The sequence below is a fragment of the Strix uralensis genome, chromosome Z (assembly GCF_047716275.1).
Source record: "Strix uralensis isolate ZFMK-TIS-50842 chromosome Z, bStrUra1, whole genome shotgun sequence".
NCBI lineage: Eukaryota > Metazoa > Chordata > Aves > Strigiformes > Strigidae > Strix > Strix uralensis.
Genome location: NC_134012.1, coordinates 20,797,447 through 20,817,089, shown reverse-complemented (window position 1 = coordinate 20,817,089; position 19,643 = coordinate 20,797,447).

The window sequence follows — 19,643 nt, the reverse complement described above, 5'->3', positions numbered from 1 at the left end:
TTAGTTTGATTAATGTGTTTGCTGTGGTTTCTGTTTATTCGTCTCTTTTGGAAGTTACCCAGTGGAGAACAAACGTGTGTTAGTCCTGCTTTCCTAAAAATAAAATGTTTCAATATCATGACAACTTTTTTTCTGCTTCAAAGTTTCTGCTGCTTTGTTAAAGGATCAAGAGTACAGTCCCATCTTTCGCTGGTGCTCTCTCTCACTCGCCTCTCTTCTGTTATGGTGCAATTTGTAGTACCTAGGAGTGACTCTGTATTTTCCTGCCTTTTTTGTTTATATATGATAAGCGTTAATTTTTGTGAGATTTCAGAGCCATTGCAGAAAAAAACCCCAACATTTGGAAAAAGGAAGTAGAAGAACAGGAAGGAAAAACTATGTTGAATATTACCTTTTTCTGACAATAATAATTTTGTAAACACCATGTCAAAGAGCATTCTAATATTATGTACAAAAGACCCCCTACCCCACTTGTATCACTGAGTGTGATGAAGTCTGGATCATGTTTCAGTTTTAGAATTGTAGTGAATTTGCAAGCACACAAAATGTTATGAATGACATGTTGAAATTTTGTCTCAAAGCGCTGATCTATAACAGAAGCGCCAAAACCCATCTACATCTTAAGCAGCATTGTTGCTGTGATAGTCTAAAGATACGAGTGAGGCAAGGTTTATAGAAGAAGGAAAGACATGTTTTATTGGACTGATTTACATGGAAAAGTGTGAGATTTGGGTCAAATAAATCTTTTTTTGAGTCATATGCAATTGAAGAATAACGGTAAAGACACAGACCAAATGCAGTGGAGTAATTCATGATTCACTCATGGTCTTTAATGTAAGAACTACTAAGAAAGAGGTAAGATGGCCAAGGAAAGAAAGTTCTGCCAAGTTAAACAGTAAGAAACCCTGTTTCAGGAGATGATCTTGTCCAACCTAATTCAGAAAATTGTGCAAGTATATGATTAACTTTAAGGGCATGTTTGATTTTCATTAGTGGAACACATACTTAAGTATTTGTTTGCCTAAAAATGCCTTTTCCTAAAAGATGTATAGAGGCTGAACCAGAAATGAAAGCTATTTTAAAGAACTTTGTTTTCTGCATAGAAGAGCTGGGGGGGGGGGGGGGGGGGGGGGGGGGGGAAGAAAAAAAAAAAAAAAGTTAATTTCTGGCTCTTCATAAATCCTTTCACTTAAAACATGACATCTGGGGTGATGAGCAGCCCAGAGAAGGTGGTTTCTCATACAATGTCCTGATGCCTGCCCTTGCATTATGAAGGAGTAGGAGAGAAGTGAAAGGTAACCGTGACTCATCCAGATTGGTAGGATTCAAGGTTAGGTAATCAAATAAAATCTCTGGTAACCTCACTTTCTGTTGCACTTAAAATGAATCACCAGTTTATTTTTAAAATGGCATGTACCGTTCCTGACACTCTGAAGAAAATGTGCAACAGAAAAATGTTTCAAGAAAATTACAGAAAATACTTTTCTTTCCAGAAACATCTGCCACAGGTAACACAGTATTTCAATTTGGACCTTGTAGGTCATAGCTGCAAACAAATAGGACAACAGGTAGCAGCATCTGATTCAAGAACTGAAGAAATTAAAGGAGCATCTTTGATAAGTTCTTTAATACAAATATAGACCTTCAGTATTACTGTCATAAGGATATGATCAAATTAAAGAAGCTATATACAAATCTACATTCCTCATCCTTAGTTAAACCCCTGAAAAGAGACAAATCTTATACTGAAATGTGTGCAAATTTCTGTCAAGCAACAACCTTTGACTTCAGGAAGCATACTCTAGAAACCATCCCAAAGTGGGTCATTTAACATAGGCAACAGGGCATCAGGAGATACATCTCTCTCCTTTGACTATAGAGGAAGTCTCTAAACAACTTTATCTTGCAATACTGTTAAATTTTCAGATGACTGAAGTTGGGGGAGATTAGTATGCTCTTTTTCTCATCATATATAGGAAGGATGTCTGACGTCTGTGATGAGCTCAGAGGGAAAGTTGGCTAGGGGGAGGCTGGTGAAGGGGTTGTATAAAACTGGGCTGAAACAGTACTAACACAAACTTTCACTGGTTGAGGCATCTTTTCTTGAAATTGAAAACTAGGAGAAAATTGTTGTGATAATTTGTACTGATGTTTTGTTTCTGTGTCAGTCTCAGCGAAAAAGATAAAAGCTTTGGGTTGTCATTTTTTATTGTTAGGCAATATCAAAATACAATGGCTTCAGTCATGCAGGCTGATCCACTGCTGCTAGCTTCATGAGCAAGGCCAGTGACATCTGCTGTTATACTGAGACTAAAAACTTTCTGAAGAAAGAAACTGTAAATTATTTTATCCAAAAAGTGCAATTCATTGATGTGGTGCTATACGAATGGAAGTAATACAAGCACAAGGAGTGTATTTTTTATTTCTCTGTCTGTGGATAATGCATGAACTTATGTAGGAAAAAACTTCATTTGAAAGGAAAAGAATGAAAAAGGAAAGACAAAATAAATTAATACTGAAAACAGTGAAAGTACTTTCTACTAGGGACAGAGTAGACAAAGTAGACAAAAAGATCTGCAGGTGAGCAACAGTAATGCATATATAGGATAAAATTATTTATGGAGAGAAGACACACACCATGCTAGAACATGGTCAGACAAACTGTGATGCAGTCCTAGCTCAACAGGGGGCTCAGACCACAGTGGGAATTACTAACAAAACCACCCCTTAATTCTCAGGCTTGTTCTTCCCAAAATTTGTCAGTTTTGAACTGTTGTGCCATTGACATTGTCTGCTCACAGTGAAGCTCTATTCATTTTCCATTCCCTCACTGTGCAGAAAAGACAGTCTGATTTTTGCTGCATTTCTTCCCTGTCCCCAAAAGTGTCTTTGCATATGTCCTGGTTTAACCAGGATAGGGTTAAGTTTCCCCAGCAGTGGGGGGAGCTCTAGCCGGGTTATTCAGATACCATGCGGACGTCACATCCTGGCAGGTCACATTTTCCTGGCGCGGAGCGCGGTGCACTCGTGGTTTTGTACGTCGTGCTTCTCACTGCTGTATTTGGTAGCTATTTTGCTCTGTTCATTGCTGTCACTATTACTGTTATTGTTATTGTTGTTGTTTGTTGTGTTGCTGTTGCACTGTTGTATTAAACCTTTCCTTATTTCAGTCTTGGGGCTTTGTATTTCACTCCCTTTGTGGGGGAGGGGTAGCGGCCACGTGGTCTCAGACCCCGGCAGGGGCTAAACCACCACAGCATACCTGATCCAGGAACCAGAAAAAGATTTGCTGTTATACAGGTCTCCAGTTAAGAGAGAAAGAGAGAGAAAGCCCGTGGGGGGAGGGGGGGGAAGAGGGGGAAGGAAGGAAGGAAGGAAGGAAGGAAGGAAGGAAGGAAGGAAGGAAGGAAGGAAGGAAGGAAGGAGGGAAGGAAGGAAGGAAGAAGGAAGGAGAAAAGGAAAGAAAAAAGGAAAGGAAAGGAAAGGAAAGAGAAAAGGAAAGCAAAGAAGAAAAAAAGAAGAAAGAAAAGAAAAGAAAAAAGAAAAAAGAAAAGAAAAGAGAAAAGAAAAAAGAAAAGAAAAAAAAGAAAAGCAAAGAAAAGGAAAAGAGAAACCTTACTGGATGAAAATAAGTCTCGTGAGATTGCCTTGCTATGGTAGCAAAACAGAATACAGAAGGTGGGAGATAGCAGAGACCGGTTTAGCAGCACCCCATGGGAAACCAAGTGTGTAGTTATACCCCTTTTCTGCTAAGTAACATGCTATTTTGTGGGTGAAGGAGCACCCCGTTGTTGTGAGCAGCGCTTGGTTCAGCAATGATAAACTTCATTAGAGCTGTCATGAGCTCAGGTAAGTAGTGCCACTTATGGCTCTGAGGAACGCAATACAATGTGGGGGCTTTGTTTGTATTTGGAAAGAGGGACAGATACAGCATTTTACCCTGGTAATAATTTTTAGGCATCCTTATTTTCATCCTTATTTTTTCATACTCACTTTATGATTCTGCCCAGCAATTTCTTTTCTATATACAGCTGCTTGTTACACATTCTTTTGAGTGTGTGGGTGGTTTCAGGCTGTAGGCAGTACTACAGCTGTAGACCATACAGGCAAGCATCAGTAGCTGTTTGAGAATTCCTTTCTGCTGTGTGCTGTTTCTTTGATTATATGCCGTTTCTTTGATTATATGCCATTTTTTAGTTGGAGATGGGTGCTTTTAGAATCTCACAAATTTAAAATAATCAAAGTAGGCTGAAGGGAATTTGATGGGGGGGGAAGGCCAGAAGTAAAGTATCTAGATGTGGATGAGAAATGCAGATGTCTCAGCAACTCATGTGTACATTTCACTGCAGCGCTTAAATAGAATTCATTCTGTCATTATAGTGTTCACATCAACAAGTACTTTCTCAACATGTAATTGCCTTGTTACATACCATTGCTCTCAAGGTGCTAGGCAAATTACTGCTTTGGACTCTAAAGACATGTATCAGCAGCTACTTAAAAACGTGCAAATTTTTACTCAAAATTAATCCAGACCTCAGAAATGAGTAATGCAGTGCAAGCTTGTTCCATGTTTGTAACATTATATATTCCACCTATTCCTGTGGGATGCAGTCTTTAAGAAAGATGACTCTACTGACTGCCAGGTACATGCAATGGAAAAATTACACCTTTAACCTTCTTTAGTGTTATGTGTTCATTGAATGTTCTGTAGTATCACACATGCAGTAGTCTTTCCTGCAAGACAGAGACAACCTCGTGTAGGAGTGAGCTGATTGTACAATACATATCTGAATTTTTGTTTCCTTTGCTTTTCTTGTAATTTAATACAAGAAATTGTGAGGCCTTATGCAGCTGATCTGCAAACCTCCCTTTAAAGCATTCCAGTGGAAAACAGCTTGGGTGTCCAGTATAGTGTTACTAGTATATAGCTGTCATTTAGAAATGAGATTAGAATGCTGTTCATATAGTTCTGGCAGAATACACAAAGGTTCTAAGTGGGAACATAAATTACCTCCAGTGTCGCACTGTGTCTTGCTGCTATTACAGAAGCCAATATAAATTCTATACACAGCACTTGTTAGCAGCCATCCTCAACAGAGATCAAGCTCTGTGTGCTGATTCCTCTACAGAACACTATGGTACAGATTCCAGACTGATTCCTCCACAGACTACAGCATTACCCCAATAACAACTCAAATCTAGTGGATTTTCTCCAACTTGCATTGGAGATGGGATTCATTTGGTCCTTTACAATAAGTTTGTCAAATCAAAGAGGAAAGGGGAGAATTTGCTCTATTTGGGGGAAGAATTTTATAAGGGAAAACTGTCATTATTGTGCATGTTCATGATGAGCATTGCAATAGTATTCATACCACTGACTCTTGACTAGTTACAGAACTGTGGATAGTGACAAATATTAGCCCTGTGGTCCATAACAACATATATTTAAATTGTATTAATTCTATATGTCTTGTTCCGAAATAATTTGTTGTATGCAAAAAATAATTTAAAAAACCCAGTATAGAACAGCTGCAGTTATTTGGCTGAGCTGTGTTTTCCTTGAAATAGCCTAATTCCACCATTTCAATGGCACCACCTGTCAGACAAATAACAGTAAAGCACTTTATAACCTCTGCTGATTTTACTCTAATTTAAGCTAAGGGCCTGCTCTGAATAGGTGCTCTAGCACTGCATCTTCCAACAATGTCATTATCAACTGTGAGTGCTCAAAACCTCTTCAGACTGGGCCAAGAATCCTTATTTGTGGTATATGCTTTAGCATGAAGTTGTCAAGCCTGCTGGTACAGAAGGTTTCGACACAGGCTGTTTTCCTTTTGTGAAAAATAAGTGCCTATTTGTGCTTCATAGCTTTAGCTCTCCACTGCTGAGACTGTCTTAATTTTTGTGCCCTGCACAATACCAATAATATTGTTGGCTTTTAAATAGTACACTAGAAGATAACCCTTTACAACTTCCTACAGGCACTGCAGAACTTCTTAATCATGCCTCAGCAATAGAGATCAGCAGTACTGCTTTGCAAAGAAGCAGAAATAGTCACCAAACAAACTACTTCCCAAAACATTTCTAAACTGGGGAGGAGGCAAGTACAGCCAGACTGAATCCAGTGTCTGTATACCCATCGCAAGATGATCAGAAGAGCGACAGACTGGGACAAGTGAAAATACCTGTGTGGTGTTTTCTGACTATGTTTTGAAGGGATCTGAAATCTTGTTAGAACAAACTAGAGAGTGATCTGGAATATGGTAATTTAATGAGATTAGCACAACATTTGGAACTTCTCTAGGGTATCATCTAATGATGCTCTTTCAGTGTATATGGTTTAGGACCCATATAGTAGCAGTGGCTCAAATTTAAATCTGAATTTACACTTGATCTCATCCCTGTGATTCTCATCTTGGCCCTTCTCTGATAATCTGCAAAAGTCTTTGTCTATCTGAACAGATTCTTTTGCTTGATTTGTCTGTTGTTAAATTGCACAGATGGCTTTCAGTTTTAAAGAGTCTGGGTCTAAAGCCTCTCAGATATTCAGGTGGCTGAAGGCAGGAGTGTTGTTTTTCCCAAATGCTAAACCAAAGAAGACAATTCAAATATAATGGAGAAATACAAACACAAACCACAGTCTTTCAGGTGAACTGAACATAACCATAGGGAGCCAAAAGAAAGAAGCTGAATTTGAAAGGCTTAATGTTAATCAGACAGATGCATACATTGCATCGGAACAGTGAAGTCTGTTCCCGCCAGAAATTTAAAAACCTTAGTAAAATTTTTTCATAGTATTAGTTCCCTCCTGTGTTAAGTGCAGACGGTGCACATGTGAAGTGCTAAGGCTTGGACAACAGGCCCAAGCCAGAGTTGACCTATAGATGAATCCTGTATATTTTATAACTGATAACCATTGTGCTAGTAGGTATTGTACTAAGTTATAACAACCTATTTATGCTGGTGTAAAAAGTGCTAAAGCATTGAAACACTGCAGCCTGAACAACAGGCCCCAAGCTGAAGCTGCTAACTTAGCATGTAGTCATTAATAAAATATGTAAACTCACTAGTGAAAGACAAAATATAGTCAGTAGAGAGGAGAGAATGTATCCGACTTTCCTTTCGCAGCCTTCTTCAAGGCTGAGAACCCAAGTATTTGGCCTTGTTAGAAACTCCGTTGTTCTCCCCCCCAAGCCCTGGCCAAGCTTTGGGTGGAATCCAACAGGAGAATGAAACCAGAAACTTTCCACTCAAAACAAAGGTGCCAGCTATTCTGGCTTGTCGATCTCTGGTATATAAGGCTGGGCCCGTTCACAGTGACTTTGGATGCCTCACCTATGGGTGGACGCACTGTGTAGGATTTCCCACTTGCCGGGACTGGCTCTCCAAATCCTCACTGTAACCGGGGCTCCCCAGCGTCTGCGGATCTGGATGATGATAATATATGCAAGTGGTGATGTATTTCTCTCAACCACTATTCTCTCTCTCTCTCGTGTAGTAATGATTTGATGCATTACCCTGTATTTTCCTGTTTGTTGCTTTAAGTGCACTATTCTGCTTTTTCTTACTGCATGTTTTCTGTATTATGCTGTTACATTATTTGGTTATCACCAGTAAAGTACGCCTACTCTTTTCACTCTGGTGTCCGAGTTTAATTGGTATCCTTAATCAGCAAAACAGCATGCCAGAACCAAGTCCAGCATCACAGCAGAAGAGAAAACACACTGTCTGCACAGTAGCAGTTGAAAATCACTACTGCTGGCTCCAAATCCAGGGTGTTCCCTCAGAAAAAAAACCCACACTGAAATCATATCTTTCTCATACAGTGAGACCGCCCACTTTGACATAATCCTGGGTCTGTACAAAAGATTGCGAACATTGAACTGTGATGAACAAACATCAGTAAAACTTGTAGGTACCATGAAAGATGCAGAAAAAAATCTTACTTTAATTCAAGTTAGAAATAAACTGCTTCCTAAATAGCAGCAAGGCTGCATGTTAGAAACAATAGTGGTTGGAAGAATAACTAGAATCGTAGAACAACTCAAGTTGGAAGGGACCCATCAGGATCATCAAGTCCCAACTCCCTGCTCCTTGCAGGACTACCTGAAACTAAGAGCATCATGCAGATGCTCTTTGAACTCTGACAGATCTTTTTCATGGGGCTGCTCTCCAGCCTCTCATCCCCCAGTTTGTGAGTATAATGAGGATTACCTGGTCCTAGCTAGAGAATCCAGCGCTTTTCCTGGTTTCAGCTGGGATAATTTTTCTTCTTAACAGCTAGAATAGTGCTGTATTTTGGATTCAGTATGGGATTTGATATGAGAAGAATGTTGATGAAACACTGATGTTTTCAACTGTTAAGAGATCGAGGACTCTCCAAATCCCCATGTCCTGCCCATGCGCAGGTGTACAACAAGCTGGAAGGGAGCACAGCCAGAGCACCAGACCCAAATCGGCCAATGAAATATTCCATGTCATGTAACATCATGCTCAGTATATACAGGAGGGTCTTCTGGGAAGAGGCGGGGGCGTTTCTCTCTCCTGGGATTGTGTTTTCAGGATCATGGCTTCTCTGGCATCACTAGCTGGGAACAGTCTGGGTATCCATTGGTGGGTGGTGAGCAATCCCATTGTGCCTTGCCCGTTTGTAGGTTCTATTATTGTTATTATTGTCTTGTTTTATTTCAATATTAAACTGGTTCTGTCTCAACCTACAAGTATCCCTACCTTTACCCCTCCAATTGTCTCCCCCATCCCCCAAACGGGTGAGGGTGAGTGAGTAGCTGTGTGGAGTTTGACTGCCAGCTGGGTTTAAACCATGACATTGCTCTAGTTAAATTTCATATGATTGGTGATTGCCCAGCTCTCTCGTCTATCCAGATCTTTGTAAGGCCTCTCTACCCTCAAGGGAGTCCATAGCTCCTCCTAATTTGGTATCATCAGCAAATTCACTTAATGTACATTCAACCCCTGCATCCAGATCATTTATAAAAACATTAAAGAGCATTGACTCTAAAATTGAGCCCTGGGGAACCCCACTGGTGACTGGCTGCCAGACTGATGTAACCCCATTTACTAAAACTCTTTGAGCCCAACCTGTCAGCCAGTTTCTCACCCAACATATTATGGACTAGTCTAGCTGTATGCGGAACATTTTGTCAAGAAGGATACTGAAAGAGACAGTATCAAAAACTTTACTAAAATCCAAAAACTAGAGAGAATGTGTTATGTGGATTGCTAGAGACCTTTGTGAACAGACTACGCAGAGTCTTTACAGGAAGGTTGTATACAGATGCTTTGGTCTAATGAACTATTCATCCTAATGAATTAAAAAAGTTTTTCTGTGGTTCAGTTTTCTGTAATTCCATAAAACGTCACAATTAAAATTAACTGTGTAAAGCTCTGAATCAAACTTCTGTATCATATTAGTTTTGTTTGAAGCTGTTTCTGTCTCAAAAACTGTGGGCCATGTATATACAAAAAGTGCATGTGGTAGAAGTTCCCTTCAATATGTAAGCAGCTTATGTGCATGGAAACCTAAATATATCTGTATACAATAACTAACATTATAAGTGGTATGCATTACCATACTTGCTACTTTAAACATAGAGTTTTCTTCTTTACATAAACCTGTTCTAAAGTGTGCCGATTCATTTAAGTTTGGACAGACGTAATTTACATTCAAACTGATTTTGGTATTCTGGCTGTGCTTCTATCAACAACTTGCTTCTCCAAGGAATATGACAGTGGGAAGTTCATCTCCATGCAGATACAATTGCTAGGGCTATGCTGCAGGCACCACTTAAGACCACAGGGCTTGAGTGATTCATAGGAGTGTGCTGACTCTCTGCAGAGTTGTGATTTTCATTCAAGCATGAAGAACCTTGTCCTTTAGTAGTTGCAGTATAGGGTGGGAAATGTCAGAGTGAAGTCAGTCAGTTTTTTGGTGGTTTAAGAGAGATTAATTCAAGAGAGATTTGTTTTTCCCTTGAAAAAGAAATTCCCCACCTGTCTTTCATGGAAGGATGATTTATTTTTTCCAGCTCTATGTCAGTCACAGAAGCTTCGATACAGATAGATTAATCAAAGAGACTTTATCATCAATCACAGAGATACAGTTTTATAACTGCAGTTTTCCCCCATATTCCCCAAACAATGAGCATTGTATCATTGTAATGATACATGGCTTCAGCTGCGTATGTTTCAGTGAAAAGAGGAAAAAAAAACTTTGTTACCAAACTATTGCAGTTGGATTCACCGTGCTTGTTTTTTGAAGCAGGTATCAGAGATCACCATGGAGCTTTAATTAAATGTACTTTGAAATCTACAGTAAACTTTTGTTTTGCTCCGCTGAAGGCCTGATCAGGATGGAGAACCTTTTGGACAATGGGAGATAGCAGGAAACAAACCTCTATGAACTTCCTCATGAAGTTAGGCATTCTGCCAATGGGTAACACATTTCTCTTATCCTCCCAACCCTGACCCCAACAAACATGCATGCAAAAATTCTTGAAGTTAAAAATAATTATTAAAAAAATATTTATTCCTGAAACAATGTCCTACCCCAGTTCAGTGACATGCATATTCATATCAATATTTTGATTCTATATCTGCACTTTTACTGTTTTGGTTATTGCTGAATTTGGGTGTTTTGACAGTCAAAGTAACGAGAGCTATCTGTTCCACAGTAATCTAAATGTAGTGACATTCCAGACATGCTGCACAAGGCACCAAATCCCTGCTTGTTTTTTATAAAGGCTGGGATATTTGTTCTTGGAACAACAGAACAATAAAAAATGTATTTATTCTTCTGCTTTTCTAGGAACAGCCCAACTTTGTGTCTAATGCTGAGGGGGTATCTAAAATATAGTTGGGAATTAATAGGCCAGCATCTGTATTCCCCATTTAACAAAAATAAATGGATAAAGCCAGAAAAGTGAATAAATAAAGTAGTACTGTATTTGCCAGGAAATGCTGCAATTAATCATTTTCTCAAATGAAGCAGATTTTATGATGTAAATTTATGACTTTTTACACTCTCTGCTTAGAGTTGAGGTTTTGTATCATCCTACACAGCTGTAAGACAGGGTTTTTCTCTTGTTACTAAGCTGTAAACTCTTTGAGGCAGATGCTGTCTTTTTTTTTTTTTTTTTTTCCCACGAGTTGAGGTAGCTCTTGGGACAATGGAGTCATGACCAAAGACTGCCAGTTGTCACTGCAGTATGAAATGTACTTCTGGCTCTGTAGCACAGTGCTTTTTCCTGGTTATTGCAGTGTATCACCTCATCAGTGCTCTTGCACTGTCTGCTTCTTTACACTAGCCTACCAAACGATTTTCAGACTGAAGAGCTAGCATTTGAAATAGGTTCCAGTTTGCAGACTCCCTTGCTGTCCTTTAGAGCTGAAAAGGCCTCTTAATGCTTGGTCACTTTGAGGGCAGATTACTTGCAAATTGTACTGGAAAGGGTCATCTGTCTAGACACTGTCTCTGTCTTTTTAAATAGTAAGGTAAGGGATGAATTCTGGTTATTGTGGAGTACCTTTACTCCCATTGCATACAATTAAGCACATATCTACCTATTAGTAAAAGCTGAAGGAGGGGTAGGATGCACCTAATTATAAGTGGTTTTGACACTTCTGAGTTATATAAGCCTGCATTGTTCAGGCAATTCTGAGACATTTCCAGATAAACCATTGTCTGTACATTGGCCACAAATTTCAGGAAAGATTTGTGAAGCTTTTACTACTGCCTGGCCTTCCCGTGTTTCTGTTCTAATTACATTGTTAAAAGGGCAATAGATGAACTTAATCCTGTACTCATGTATAATTCCAAGCTCTGTGGAAAGAGTTCCTGCTCCTGAATTTGATGGACTAGAATCTGACTGCCAGCCCTCAGTAGAGCACTACATGGAGGTACTACACAGTATGTGGTTAAAATGAGAAAACTTTGGTTGTTTAGTTATATGTCTTTTGTGCTTTGCTGCTAAACATTGTGGAAAATCTCTGCATCATCCTTTTTGTCTGTGGTCAAAGGAGAACAGGGACTGTGCTCACGGCATCTCAGGTTGCTTCTTCTACCTCATCATTCCTCACCACAGAATCTTTTCAGAGAGAGTCACGGGCATCAGCCGGGCAGCTCTTGTCTTATTGCCTGCCTCTTGGATATGATGTTTTCCAATATGTTTTGCTTAGTACATCCTCACTTGTCCAATACAACCCCAGGGATGAGTGAGGTTATAGCAATGTCTTCAACATCCCTGATTCTCACAATCTGCTACCTCAAGATTTATGGAGATGCAATTCCCACAAGAAGGGATGACATCTGCTCAAATGTTTTCCTGTCAGTTTTGGAATTCTATCTAAGAAAATGTGGTCTTGTTTTTAACAGGCATACTTGAGGGTGAAGTTTCCAGTAGTTTCCATGGTTTCAGTTTAAAAGGGCTGGTGCACAGAGTATATATTTAGGAATTCCGGCTTCATTTGGGCTTCAGATTTTCATGTGATTTGAAGATGGGATAGGCTGGCAGGTGGGAGGTGAGTATTTGCTTTCTGGTCTACACACTGTGCTAGCCAAGGGAGTTACAGTTTAGGACAGAAAGTGCTTCTAGAAAAATAAGATAAATGAATTAACATTTCTTGGTGATAAGGTAGGTTCTTTGCTTTCACTGTAAATTGCCATCAGCCACCAAATTTGTTACAAGCCATTGCATGTGGATGAGCAAAGGAAAAGCATGGAGGTTTGACAGTCCCAAGTCAGCATATTGGACAGCGCTGATAAATTTTGCTAATGATCATTTCACACAGAGAATACACTAGGACTGATATAAAAGGGAGTATGAGAAGTCTTGTTTCCTATTCTAGTCAGGCTATCTGGGTGACAATGAGTCACCTCGCATTTAAATAACTGATGGCAATATATTATCTAACTGAAAACATAGATTATGGAATAGAGATTTATAAACTACATTTTCTACTAACTGCTGAAGATAACTCTTAGCAATTCAATAATTGTTAACATGTAATTACATCTCTAACATTTATATTTAATATGATCTACCTTAGAGGAGTATTAAGGGAATTAATTAGTTAATGTTTGTGAATCACAATGTGAAGTTCTACATGAACAGAAGCTGTTGTCATTACCTCGTTTATGAAATTCTCTGTTTACACATATCTGGTACTATGAACTTTTCCAGGTCAGTATTTCAACATTTTAGGAGCAAAGTGGATAGATTTCAGTTGTGGATTCTGATTCAGAACCCAGTATGGCCATATTTTATTTTCACAAAAACACCAAAAAGTTCTTTTTTTGGTGCCTTTTGTTTTGTTTTGTTCCCCAACACCCCAGCAACAGTTTTTATTTAGCTGTAAAACTGGACTTTTGTCTTCAACTCATTACTATTCAGAAATTAGAAAGAACTTTTTTAAAGTGAAAAAAGATTAGTGTGAGGAAGAATAGATTAATCCTCAGGACAAACATGAGGAAATAAAAATGTAGGTTCTCTTTCAGTATTTCAGGCAAAGACTTTACATAAACTTATAGGCATCCATCCAAAATGTAAAATCCAAGCGTTATATTCAACAGATACTGTGAAAGGGTAACAGGAGCCAGAGATACCTTTATGATGAAAGTATTCTATTCAGTACTCCCTCAATACCCCCTGTCTATGTCTTTGGGAGAAAGCAAGTGGAGGAGGTTATAGATTAAAATCAGAACACTTAATGCAATAGCATTGTTACCCTTCCCCTCCCTACTCAATGCAATATTGTAAGTGTTAGTTATTGGTTAAAGGTAACTACACAAAGCTGCTACCTTAAGAGAAAGAAGTCAGGGAGCATCTGTTCTTATAACAATTTTTACTGTCATGTTCCTTGAGACTGCAGCTCCCACAGCTAAACTCTGTAGGACATTTTTTGTTTCTTCTGTAAAAAATTAGAAACCAGTAAATATGAGAGGCAGTAACATTTTTTCTTCCCTTTTGAGCATTTAAACTATCTCTGTGGCTTGGCTTGCTCTATTTTTCTGCTGCCTGATACAAGGCAGTCAGTGTGAAGCTCTAATGCACTTGGCAATCAAATACCATCTTTCTTCCCAATATCTCAAAGAGGTTAACCAATTAGTAAGACTCCACAATTCTGTGTGAAATTCTGTGTTAATAGCCATTTTTCAGAGAGTATACCTGAGATATATAGAGGTTACATGACTTGTTCAGCAACATAAATATTCTCCCTGAGGAAGCAGGAGTAGATTTTAAAACTTCCTTTTATTTTTTTGACCTGTCTTTTTCATGCTAACTGCTCCCTCGCCCACATACAAACAAAAATAAAAACAAAAAAAGACCCCAAAACCCAACTCCAACCAAAAGAAACCCTCTAATGACAAAAACCAACACTGGTGCCATCTGAAAAGACAGACACTGCAGATTTTTCAGTATTTTTTATCAGTTAGACCATACTTTTTTAGCAAAACTGTGTCTTTTAAGAGCTAGACATTTCCCCTGTTTTCTATTTTTCTTATTAACTCTCCCTTGTCTGAGCTACAAATCCTAATATTTTATGCTAAATGATGAAGAATAGTTGTCCTGCTGTTGCGGGCTTTGCTTCTAATTTTGTAGTGTCATTATATCTCAGTAAGTCAATATGGAAGTCACTGTGTCCATTGTGCTTAGTGTTTAGTCATTACTGAAGAAAGTAACAATTTAGGTTATTTGCTTTATCTGTAAAATGTATTTGCATTTATACTTTCTGTATCAATTTGTTTCCCACATCAACCAAAGTGATTTGTACAGGTGTCTGTAAAAATTGCATCTTCATCTCAACATGTGAAAGCAAAATTGTCTCATTACTAAACTTTATACAGCTGATAAAAACAAATGGGGTTCATACTCAACACAAATATAATGAAGATGATAAATTTTACCAATAAAATCTTGAAGAAGTTTTTCCTTCTCCTGAATGATTTGACTAGTCACTCTGAAAACTTTTCTTGGGGCTGTCAGTCTCTCTTACTGGATTTGAGCAGAATCATTAATTCCCTGTTTGGAGTTTTCAGTAATTTTTTTTTTTTTTGAGGAGCTGGCCTGTATTATATTTTGTTAATCAAACTTTCTGTTGTTTCCACTGTAGATACTGACCTCTTGTAATTATAATACCAGGCAGATGATACTAAACTTTAAATCCTTGGTTGGTTAACCTTGTTAATAATAACCTTAATGTACGTGGTATCAGTAGTTTTTAGGTACTTAATTTCTTTGCCTTTTTAGCTTTTATCAGTATACCTTGTCAGTGGTAAAATTAAGAGGTAAAATTGGACAGAAAAGTAAAGTGATTCTGAGCCTTTCATTAGACATAAGAAGAATGACATATGAGTCAAGTTCATTGAAAAGTTCAGTTTTGGGAATGCCAAGGTAGAATTATAATTTCCTGAAATTTCCAGGTTTTGTTTTCTGGGAAAGCTTATGTGTTAAATAGTCAGGAGGATAGAAGTTTCTTACTTAATATGTCAGCCATGGAAGAGTCAGCGCAGATTGAAATGGTTCTGGCCAGATTAAATCACTGATTCATAGTGCTCAAACCACCCACTTTTTTGTTGTTGTGTTTAAAAAATTTTGAATCATAAAAATGACATGCTGATTATAAATATAAAGTTCAATGGATTCCAGAAAAAGAATTGCAAGAAAGAGGGGAAAAAGGAGATTTTAATCATGAATGATTTTTTTCAGAAACTAGAGAGCACTATAAAGACAATATAGCTTATATTTCCACTTCTCTTATGCTGGTTTGATGCCAGTTTAATTTAATGAAGTTACTACCTTGTCATAAAAGAGAGATTTAGTGCATTCTCACCTTTATCCCCTCTCCATCTAACTGTATTCTAAATATAAAAGCTAATATAAAGATATACATATGTTTTTGTAATCTTTCATAGGTCTGAGGAGGCTTGTTTCTAATGAGTCTCAGTTCTCACCCCTGAGGTTAACTTGTGCTTGGATGATAAGGTTCTGAGCTGTGAGGTCATGCAAGGTTATATCAAGCAGCCTACCTACAGTGGGATTTTTTTTCACAACATGCAGCCTAGTCTATTTTTAAATGGTCTCAACTAGCCTCAGTCTCTGAACTTTCTGATAATCTGCAAAGTTATTCTCTACAAAAAGAAGAAAAAATTTCTAGGCCACAGCTCCATCTACATACTTTGAATTGGGCTGAATTGTGCTTCTTCCTTTGTTTTTTTAGTATTTCTGGTCTCTCACCATGTCCAGTTTCACAGTCTTCATTCCTTCATTAATTTAGGGGGGGATGTTGTGTATATTTCAGGTAGTGTCTTTCTGCTTTAACTAATTATTTGTTGCATTGCTTTCCTTTTGGTTTGCTTTATATTTATTTCTTGAACCTTTCTCATCCACATCTGTTAACTTGCAGGAGAAAGCTGTAACAACTTCTTAATCTATAGACATGAGAACATGTGGAATACAGACAACGTAGAATAAGAATAAGTTCTGGTTTACAGGCTGTAGGGTTATTGCTGTGACATTAGGATGCAGTAAGATCGTAGGTGATGTTTAAAATGTGTCATTGTACAAACTTTAATGAATGTCCTTGATCTATGCAGGTCACTGCGGGATTACACTAGACTAATTGCACTAGGCTAATGGTGCTAGGATTGGATATTATTTGCAACAACCCCCAAGATGCTGGATATTCATTGCATCTGCGTCTTCTTCCTAGGTGGCATTTTCCCCAGCAGTGTTGGTGGGGGTGGCCAGAGAATTTTGCAGAGTCCCTCAGGACTCAAGCATCCTGTTTTATCGTTGTGGATCTGATGCAAGCTGCATGGTCTCCTCAAAGACTGTAGCAGTTAGTGGTCTATATGCATGTGTCTGATGCTGATAATCCCATTCAGTTTGCAACACCATTTGTGGGTGCTTATCTTTACAGACAGAGTGTGCCTTGATATGAGGTAAGGGTAAGCTTAGCCCTCCTCAGAAATTTCTATAGGGCAATGAATGTGTGTAATATGGAATTCATATGTAAAAACAAAGACTCCTGGAATGGGTACTGAGCTGTTTTTAAATCAAAGAACACCGGGCTGAACAGAGAGCTTTGGCTGGAACTCAGGAAAAAAAAAAAGAAAAAAAAGAGGGTTTAATGACCTTTGGAAGAACTCAGGGCAACTCAGGAGGACTACAAGGATGTTGTGAGGTTATGCAGGGAGAAAATTAGCAGGGTCAAAGACCAACTAGAACTTAATTTGGCTATTGCAGTAGAAGACAATAAAAATATATTTCTATAAATAAAACAGCAAAAGGAGGGACAATAAGAATCTCCATTCTTTATTGGATGTGGGGGAAAACTTAGTGACAAAGATGAGGAAAAGGCTGAAGTACTTAATGTCTTCTTTGCCTCAGTCTTCAATAGTAAGACCAGTTGTTCTCTGGGTACCCAGCCCCCTGAGCTGGAAGACCCGGACAGGGAGCAGAATAATCCAAGGGGAAATGGTTAGTGACCTGCTACACCACTTAAGACACACGCTGTGGGGCCATGTGGGATCCACCCAAGGGTATTGACAGAGCTGGAGGAAGTGCTTACCAAGCCACTTTCAATAATTTATCAGCAGTCCTGGATATCTAGGGACGTCCTTGTTGACTGGAAGTTGGCAAATGTAATGTCCATCTACAAGAGGGCTGGAAGGAGGATTGGAAGAACTACAGGCCTGTCAGTCTGACCTTGGTGCCAGGGATGGTTATGGAGCAGATCATCCTGGGTGCTATCATGGAGCACATACAGGACAGCCAGGTGATCAGGCCCAGTCAGCATGGCTTTATGAAAGGCAGGTCCTGCTTGACTAGCCTGATGTCCTTCTATGATAGGGTGGCCCACTTAGTGGATGAGGGAAAGGCTGTGGATGTTGTTTACGTGGACTTTAATAAAGCCTTTGCACCGCTTCCCACAGCATTCTCCTGGAGAAACTGGCTGTTCATGGCCTGGATGGGTGTACTCTTTGCTGCGTTAAAAGCTGGCTGGATAGCTGAGCCCAAAGTGTGGCAGTGAATGGAGTTAAATCCAGTTGGTGGCCAGTCACAAGTGGTGTTCCCCAGGGCTCAGTATTGGGGCCAGTTCTGACTGCTATCTTTATCAATGATCTGGATGAGGGAATGGAGTGCACCCTCAGTAAGTTTGCAGATGACAGCAAGTTAGGAGGGAGTGTTGATCTGGACAGACTGGATCAATGGGCCAAAGTCAATTATATGAGGTTCAGCAAGGCTCAGTGCCGAGTCCTGCACTTGGATCACAAAAACCCCGCCCAGTGCTTCCAGAGAGGCTGGAAAGCTACCCAGCAGAAAAGGACCTGGGGGTGTTGGTCGACAGACGGCTGAATATGAGCCAGCAGAGTGCCCAGGTGGCCAAGAAGGCAAATAGCATCCGGGCTTGTATCAGAACTAGTGTGGCCAGCAGAACTAGGGAAGTGATTGCCCCCCTTTGCTTGGCAGTGGTGAGGCCGCACCTCACATACTGTGTTCAGTTTTGGGACCCTCACTACAAGAAAGACATTGAGGTGCTGGAGTGAATCCAAAGAAGAGCAATGCAGCTGGTAAAGGGTCAAGAGCACAAGTCTTATGAGGAGCAGCAGAGGGATCTGGGGTTGTTTACCCTGGAGCACAGGAGCTGAGGGGAGACCTTATTGCTCTCTACAAGTACTGGACAGGAGGTTGTAATCATAGAATCACAGAATCACAGAATCGTCTAGGTTGGAAAAGACCTTGAAGATCATCCAGTCCAACCACTGACCTAACACTGACAGTTCCCAACTACAGCATATCTCTAAGCGCTAAGTCAACTTTACTCTTAAACACCTCCAGGGATGGGGACTCCACCACCTCCCTGGGCAGCCCATTCCAACGCCTAACTACCTGTTCTGTAAAGAAATGCTTCCTAATATCCAGTCTAAACCTTCCCTGGCGCAATTTGAGGACATTACCTCTTGTCCTATCGCTTGTTACTTGGTTAAAGACACTCATCTCCAGCTCACTGCACCCTCCTTTCAGGTAGTTGTAGAGGGCGATGAGGTCTCCCCTCAGCCTCCTCTTCTCCAGACTAAACAACCCCAGTTCCCTCAGCTGCTCCTCCTACGACATGTGCTCCAGACCCTGCACCAGCTTCGTTGCCCTTCTTTGGACACGCTCAAGTGATTCAATGTCCTTTTTGTAGTGAGGGGCCCAAAACTGAACACAGTCATCGAGGTGCGGCCTCACCAGTGCTGAGTACAGGGGTAAGATCCCTTCCCTGTCCCTGCTGGCTACACTATTTCTGATGCAAGCCAGGATGCCATTGGCCTTCTTGGCCACCTGGGCACACTGCTGGCTCCTGTTCAGCTGGCTGTCAATCAACACCCCCAGGTCCCTCTCTGACTGGCAGCTCTCCAGCCACTCCTCCCCAAGCCTGTAGCGCTGCTGGGGGTTGTTGTGGCTGAAGTGCAGCACTCAGCATTTGGCCTTATTAAAACTCATACAGTTGGCCTTAGCCCATCGCTCCAGCCTGTCCAAATCCCTCTGCAGATCCTCCCTACCCTCGAGCAGATCAACACTCCCACCCAACTTGCTGTCGTCTGCAAACTTACTGAGGGTGCACTCGATCCCCTCATC